Genomic DNA, 9251 nt, shown 5'->3' on the forward strand with positions numbered 1-9251 from the left:
TTGCACAAAGTTTCCAGAGGTATAAACAGCAATTATTGACAAGCTTTCACCACAAAGGTAACCTAACCCTTCTGAAGAGCATGCAGCGTTCAGCATGTGATATGTATTACTTATCCAAATCTTTACGAGTGTTGCATTGCTGCATGATACAGTGGGCTTAATGTGAGCAGGCAGTGGCAATTGAGATTATTGAGCTGTACTAAAGTGTCTCAGTTGCCAAAGAGAAGGTAAACTTTATTGGATCTTGCAAAATTTGATAGCTTAAAGAAGAACTTGATCTGCCCTTTCTGTCTGCTGTGGTGTTGTTGATGCTCCTCTGGACATGCTGATACACAGCTACAATATCCAGACTGGTGTCATTTAAGTAATTCTGCCTAAAGCCAGTGTGATGATGATATTTGAAGAAGGTGGTTTGAACTTTTGCACTGTGTTATTCAGTGGTGGAAAAAGAGCCACTGCTCAGAAAAGCAGCAATTTAACAAGAAAAAATCAGTTAAAGGCAAAAAGGGATACTCTTATAATTGGACTTGATAAATTATAAATTATATGACAATATGAAATGATAAAACAATGACAATAGTAACTGACATTTTGCAAAAAATGGACTGGCAATACATAAATAAGCATACGCATAATTTATGCTTGGGGCAGGGTTAGGGGTTACATGCCATCTGATCATAAAATACTGAGTCACATTTCAGTTTAAATATTGAATATTAGTGCTTGTTGCTAGTCGCAGGAGCCAGTCAGCTATTATTGGACATGCCAGACATTTTACAGTAAGTTGATCAACTATATTAAAATGTAACAATTTAATATCTTCACACTTCAAGCCTTACACAAAATGTTAGCTTACCATTATTTGATGATATAGTGTGATTGTCGTTGACTCGCAATAGCAAACTGCTAAAACATGAGTGGTGGTGCTGGTGTGTTTTGGGGCTTTTATAACTGAATTATTTCACCAATAAATTCTCCAGCTGTAACACTGATCCAGTCACATGTTAGCATCTGCAACGATGCATTGAATGCATGCATTCATCCACAAAGAACACACATCATTCCACTGTGAGTGTGATGTTACATTCTGCATTTATAAGACAGGGAAGTAACTGCATAGCGACATACACTGAAAAAAAGGGATTGTCCATCTCTTGGATTTATGTGAGCGTCTTGCGTGTATTCAACACAACTCCCTCATGCTTTAAAGTTAAGTGTAACTATATTGTGCAGAAACTACATGATATGCAGAGAGGGAATATTAAATTGTTCATATCATGTTCGAGTGAAGTAAGTCAACAATATAGAAATGTTAAATCTCGCAACACCGCACATGATTTCACGCTTTGGATCGTGGTTTGAGGAAGGCATCCATGTCAGTCAATTCGAGCAGCAGCCTTTACTTTTTTGGTATACCAAAAAAAGAAAATTGGGTGGTTGTTACATTTACAAAAGTCTAACTTGTAATTTGAACAAAATAATTTCATGTTTCTATGGTGAATGTAATTAAATCATGTAGGATCTATATGAAATTCAACAACTTAATTTGTTCTTGTTGAGATGACATGATACAATCTAGTAAGAGTGGTTAGTTGCTGGACTCATGAAATTCACAAGATCACATGAGATTTCAAACTGCAGGAAAATCACTGGCGTTATAAGAGGCAGACAACTAGACACACACCACATGTATCCTATCGCCTTGCCTTTTAATGTGGTTTAGCCTGTCAAGGACAAAAACGTACAGATTTCAAGCCTCAAGTTTCATCTGGATTGGTGGCGTGTTGGTTAGTGCTGTTGCCTCACAGCAAGAACGCCCTGGGTTCAAATCCACAATCTAGCTAGTTGACAGTGGGTATTCTGGCTTCTCCCCACAGTTAAAAGTCATGTAGTTATTTGAGTTAGGTTAATTGGTGATTCCAAATTGCCCATGAATGTAAGTGCAAATGGTTGTATGTCTCTATGTGATAGACTGGAGAGCTGTCCAGAGTGTACCCTGCCTCGTAACCGATCACTTCAGGGTTATGCCCCCGCAACCTGGATAAAGATAGTAGTCGTTGTAAATCCATTCAATTTTTATGTTAACCAGACCCTAGACTTTGTTGAACGTATGTAGTATTTAAATGACCAAGTAGTATCGGGGTAAAAGTTATTGAATAGTGTTGGAATAAAATGACAAAATATTGAAGGATTAAAATATTCCAAGAGCTCAACTTACTTCATCTAAACATGTTTCAATCACGTTTTATCAACACAAAATGCACAGGTTTATTGAATATGAATAAGTTAACTGAGTTTAACTGAGTACTACTGAATTAAGTAAATCCAACATGGTCTTTTTTTTTCAGTGTAGGTACTTTGCTTTTATATAGTAATAAAACCAGAACAGAGCTGTGGTTGTGCTCAGACTGATTGCAATATGTAAACAATCTAGTCACCAAATGGGAAAAAATTCAACGCAATCACTGGGCAACCACCAGTTTGTCATAGACAGGGAGGTTGCTGTCCTATTTTTCATATAGTGTGAGTAAGCCATAACATAATCCTCTTCTATGTTTTTTTGTTTGTCAAATGCTGTGTTAAGGTTATAATGTGCAATCTTAAAGGTAATAGTGGATACATGCAAAAGTACAATAGTTTCAATAGTTTCACAAATGTTGGGGAGTTTATTGACATTATTTATACAATTATATTGCATTTAGTGGAATAAACTGTTGTTCTTAAAACCATCATCGCAGCCTTACTAGCTATAGAAGCATTCTTGATCAAGAACAATTGTTTATTATGTTTGTTTGTTGCCTTTCAGCATATTTGTTGAGTTACTTCCTCTGCAAGGTTTGATAACTGATGAATAATTAAAAGTTTACAAAGCGGATCACTGCCAGTACTGATTGAAATACATTATGCTTTTTGCACAGATCAACACAATTTGCAATGTAAAATGTGACAGTGGAAGAAGTATCTCCATAATCTGTTTTCATGTGAAAGATCCCACTTTGACCTCAGAGGAATATGTGCTGAAATTAGACTCTGTGGTTTGGCTCTGCCAAAAACCTTCAAACTTTGGCCAACACTAATACCGAGGGAAGGTCACGGGGGCAAGTGCAATTTAGCTGATCAACTTTGTCATTTAATATAGGAAATGTACTGATTTATATGCAAGAATTTACACCTACTGTTTATTAGATTTGGGGAATCATAAAGTTGCATGCACACTTTTAACTTTAACATGGCCACTGGAAATCAGATTTAACAAGTACTATTAGTGACTCCCAAAATATATGCATGTTTTAGTGTTTCTGAAATGGAGAAATGCATAATTAAAACTTTTGGCTGTTCGAAGTCCAGATGAACAAAGAGTCCATTAAAATGCTGCCATAGGTAATGGATTTTTTTTTTTTTTACTCTGGCAAGCATTCTAACTATTCATTTTTGATGAGGACCCAACTCATAAACCAAGTACTTTTATTTTGTTTTTCAGTTTTTCTATTAGTCTGCTGGCAACGCCCCACTGCTTCAAGCTTTCTCTCTGTGATCTGTTACTTACTTTATGCTGTTTTCAAGGACAAAGAATCCTCCACCAGTAGAACTTTACTCCCAATTATCATTAAAAAAAAATCTTACCTTAAAGTACTGTTGGAAACTGGCTCCACAATTTACATATGTAAGAACTGGATGAATAAACGAGTCTGTCAGGTTTACACAAAACTACGTAAATGTCTGAGAAATATCACAGTAACTGCCAACTAACTGGAGAAGCACTTTGTCATTGTGCTGTGGCTCATGTTGCATGACATCCAACTGCAGTGGAACAGGGTTTCTAGTGCTGTCTGGGAGATAGAGACTGAATGGAACCCATCACTATTACCTTGAATGTTTGAGGTCAACCATTTGCCATACTCCTCTCTCTCTGCAAGCAGATGGTAGCATTGCTAGTCTGCCAAGTTTGTGCTGACAAGAATGCGTTTGTGTGACCAAAGTATCCATTGGTGTACATATGTGTACGTGACCACACATAAAATTGTACGCGGCAATAATATGCTAGAGTTGATTTTTATTCATCGTGAAAACCTACTCAAAAATTCCCCCTGTTGTCCACAAACAAGAGTGTACTGGTGTGTTTTCATGTCTATTACAAATCCTGTCACAGGGAAAGGGTGTGATGGGTTTTGACTGGATGGATGTAAAAGGAAGATGTACTGTAACCTTAGAAAATACAAAATGAGATTCAGGCAAATAGTGTGAAGTAGATAATACAAAGGGAGTTAGTGGACCACATTGCATATCAGTATATCCTGCAGTCGGGGTTCTGAGTTTCTCACTGCCATAATTAGCATGTATCAGGAAACTGCAAGCGCCGTCAGGGCAGAGCCTGATCTTCAACAGGTAACAAAGGCAGTGATGAGTAGTCAGGCTTGTAGCCTCCATTTCTACCTTTACATGTTTCAGAAGTTCAAGATCTGATTTCCTTTGTTTGCAGCTTAACTTTGTGTTCACATGTAAAAACACTAAAAGAAAGACTGTACGTGTGTCCTCATTAGGATTCACATTTGTTTTATTGTGTGGAACTGTAGCCTAATGTTTATACTGTTAACTGGTAATTATTTGACAATGCATTTCAGGTCATTTTAGGAGTAAGCAACATATGGATTTACTTTTAAGAAAAGTAATGAATACTGCGTATTAGAGTACATTTCTTGAGTAACGACCCCAAGACTGATGGTCAGCCACCCTATAAGCAGTGGAATGGACAAGTTATCATGAGAATAAATTAAACCACACACAAGTGCAGCTCTTATGGGCTCAGATGGATGTAATTAATAACGATACTACTGGTCATGTCTTAAAGCAAGATCCTTGGCCTAGCGCATCATAATGCAACAGGTAGGTAGGTAACAGCAGTTAGCAGTCGAGCATTCATTTAGGACCCATGAAGAAATCATTTATTGTGTCCTTAATTTACAATGAGTAGGAAAGCACCTGGGTCATTTATAAGCTAATATGCCATGAATTCCACTTCCATAGTGCTCCATAGAAGCCTAAAGTTTGTGCAAAGCTAAGGCTGTTATCCTAGCTTAGCACAAACACAAAAAACAGCTTCCATGAGTTCCTAGTGCCCCGTGGGTTTCTCACAGGCAATTAGGGAAGATCAGGCTATGTCACAGATGGCATATAACCCCTCCCTGCCCCCAAACTAACCATTTGCAACATAAAAATGAAACATTTTGGAAAAAAGTCTATAAATTCTTGATAATAATTTGTAATATGTAATATGGTTGAACTTTCCAAGTATTTCAATGAGTGTCCAATAAAGTTTGGTTTAAGGCTCTACTAATATACAATACATGACTGCAATAAAATGCAGTATTTGAATGACAGGCATTACACTGTTGACATGATATATAGGTACTCAAACTCAAGAGAAGGAAGTGCTCAAACACCACTAAAGCTGCAATGTGAAGGAATATGTGTGTCCCATTGTTCCCAGTTGGAATGAGGTTTGGCAAAGTGCCTTGGAACTCCTCTGAGACCAGAACTGTAGCACAGTAATGTTTACCATTCCTGGATGGCAGCGCAGACACAAATATGATGTCTCACAATGCCTATGGAATCAAAGAACATGTTATTGCTTGTTTGCATTCATAAAAGCATGTAAAGCTTTGCCTGTGCAGCCTCCCCAGCTTCCACATATATTTCCAATCTCTGCTGCATCACTCTCAGAGTATAAAATATCCTTTTGTGGTTGCCATTAACATTCACCCAGGAAGCTCAATCAGTAGCCAATTCTGGTTTTCCCTCCTTTTTGTAATTAGGCCCCAGGCCTTGTTTGGGGTAGGCTTGTGCATTCTGGCTGAGAAGACATGCTGAGAGGGGATTTGTGGTTTGGGAAGCCTGGGCTGGAAAGAACAACTGTCTGCTGGAGCCAACGACTTGCCCCCTCTCCGATTTGACACATGCCCTACACTGTGACAGACTTTGCAGACAGGATACAGCCTCAACATGTGCACAGTCGAGACCTCTGCCAGAGAGCCTGGAGCTGAGAAGCCAGCGCAACAACCAGAAAGGAGTGCGGAGGCCGCAGAATATCCTCTGGAAGAAGATAGCAGCAGTCTGGAGCCTCCTGGTCAAGAGGCTTTGGAGTACAAGCATCGCCTGAGGCCAATAGTTTTAATTCCACGGGCAAAAGTTCCTCATATTGTTGAAATTACCACATAGTCTCGCTTGCATGTGCGCGCAAACTCAAGCTGACACAAAGGCATGCCTGCACATTGTCCACACATTCATAATCACACTTTCATAACCACACATTCTCGTCTTCTTTCCCTCTCTCACACACTCACATGCTTTTCTCAGGGATGTTCTCTTGCCTTGAGAGGAAATTATTTCCCAGCATTGATGCCCTTGGAGAAAAAATTAACTTTGCATTCATATCTGTGCAATTGTGTACAGGAAAAATAAAACAGAACCAACAAGGAGACATTGTGCAATAAGAGCCAGAGAAAAAAAGTTTTTCCAGATTACACCACTAGTTCATAAGCAATGCTTGCAATGTATTATGTATTGCAATCCCTTCAGTTTTAAATGTAACCATCTTACCTCTTTATCAGCATGTATTGAAGCAGTTCTTGACTATGTTATGCAAATGGGTGAATGAGATGCTTTCAGCTGGATCTAAGTAAAAAAAATAAAAACTGCTTTGATGAATATACGCGTGTCAAACATTGTGCACAAAATGAATTTCATTGCGAAAACAGCATTATATTGACATGACAAGCCAAGCAGATCTATGCAAATACCACAGAATTAAGGAAAGTCATTTATTGCAGTGTACACGTGTTAATATTCAAAGGTAACTGAGATGGAACAAAGCGCTCAAAGTTGCAGATTATTGTAAATTTGCTAACTGAGTCCCGGATGGGCCAACTGCATGAAAGACATCTCATTGCAGGTCTTTAAGTTAGGTACTACTTGACAGATCCATCTTAAGCAATCCAGCTACTTACTTCTTCTGCATCCCAAAAAGAAAAAAAGGAGCGGGTCAGGTCGTCCCTGCTCTTGGCCAAAACACTATCTCATCGCCAAGCCCGGCTGTGTGACTGGACAGGGCTGGATTTAGCACTGCATGCCTCATCCATCTTTGGCACTTCCAGTCTCTCTCCCTAAATCAGACAAAGATGGATGAATTTTCAGGAAACCTCACTCCTTCTTTCCATTCACTCCCTCACCTTGGGGAAGTTACCCTGCTGCACTTTTTGCATTTGTCTGCCCCTTACCTACACTCATATTTTTTTCTCGTCTCCTCTACTTTGATCTTGCACAATCACTCTTCTTACAAACTCTTGTCCCAATCCCATGGTCTTTTCCACAGGCTAGCTCCTTGCCCTTTAGATGCAGTATAATATTATTCAACTTGTTAAAATACTAGACAACTTCAAACAGTTGTGCATGGTCAAAACTTTTCTTTACGGGTTGTTGCCAGAGAAATGTAGTTAACATTCTTGCATTTTAGCTCAAACCATTTTTTGACTTAATTTTGTTATGTAAACGTAACCAAACTGCAACTGAAAATAGAATAGAAAAGGGTCAATCTTGCTACGTGTGCCTGTGGCCTCCTGTGCCAACGGGCACAAGAATGGCATCAAGAACATTTGGCAGCATTATCTGGCATATTTCCATTTGCTAGTTAGCATCATATATATTGTATAGCTGTTGGGAACATCATTAGATCAGTGCTTAGTTATAATGAAAGTATGTGACAACTGATACTTCAAAATGAATGGGGCTATCCATTCAAGTGGTCAAGACTCAGGCTAAACACCAAAAATGTAAACCTCATAATGGTGTTACAGGAAAACTCGAGGGATCCCCAATGTCATTAAGCTTCATCCTCTGGGAACTCTCCGTGTTTTTGCAACATGTTGTTCCAGTTCTTCCAGCCAGTTACTATGTCAGTCCCAGTGTTGCAGTAGCAAAGGCCAGCGATCACCTGTGTCAGTGGGCTTATCGTGTGGGTATGATGAATATTTTAAAAAGAAAACGTCACAGCCAAAAAGCTAACTAAACCCCAACATTTTTATCTGCTTTTGTTTTTAAAAAAACTTGTGGGAATCATCCAGTGTCTATCATTGAAATCCATCCAAGAGTTTTACAAATATATTGTTCAAAGCGGGGGCAGTTGATGAGCATTGCCATTCAGAGTCATACACTTGGGTTACCAAAAGAAATTTTGTTAAAACTCTTAGGCGCATCTTTCAATCTTAGGGGGCACATTTTTCATATCTGACAGTGCTTTAATGGTTTACCAGCAAGCATCTTGCCTTTGCCCAAGCACTTGATGATCACAAAATAAAAAAACGTGTCCTGTAATAAAAGTAATATTACTTGAGAAATAACCTAATTCAATCTTTGTCATTCAGTGCAAGTGTTAATTGTAAATCACTGTCATCACCCCAGCTTTTGATGAATAGGCTGATCAGGCACAGTTCTTATCCAGTCCTCATAAGCTCCTCATCCTCAGGCTCATCCTTTTTCAGCTAACCTGACCATTGTAGAGCAGCCAAGGACAAGCAAACCCTTTCCAAGGGCTAATCTCCCAGAGAATCCAGGATTATGAGCAGCACTAACAGTGAATTCACTATACACACCAGGCTGAGCCAGCAGCTTAGAGGGATTAGAAGGTTCTCTCCTCAAGCTTTAGGATCAGGTATGCACTAAAGTCACGCTCCTAGACCCTAGACCACAGGGAGAAAACACTGATGAGCAGGTGCTTCTGTAGAAGTGATGCTAAGATTTAGTCTGACTTAATACAAGCACAGGCCAAGATTCTGTTTTCCTTGACTCTACAAGGATATGTTTGGACCGCACAGCTGAACACAAGGAAAAGATTTATCAGATTCAAGACTGTTAAATGGTGTGTAACACAGTTTTTCTTCCTCTACAAATCAAGGTTGCAGACAGGCTAAAAATAACATTACATACAGGTTAAGGTTAGTGCATGACATTCACAGCCTCTTTCCAATGTATGTCACTCACTGCTGTATTGCAAAGGCTTTACCCAAATTCTTCATCTAGACTACAGATGGCACTGTTGCCTCAGTGTGGCTAGACCTAAAGACCTGTATCTCATAATGATAATAATGACTTCAAACACACTGATTGACAACCTTTATTCAGCTTTTATAAGTTCATAAATGACCTTCTGAAGTACTGAAATATTTACATGGGTGCATGGGAGCATTAAACATAACACC

This window comes from Diplotaxodon limnothrissa, linkage group LG11 (assembly GCF_057381915.1).
Source record: "Diplotaxodon limnothrissa isolate DT_005_m linkage group LG11, D_limnothrissa_male_GT1.1, whole genome shotgun sequence".
Taxonomy (NCBI): Eukaryota; Metazoa; Chordata; class Actinopteri; order Cichliformes; family Cichlidae; genus Diplotaxodon; species Diplotaxodon limnothrissa.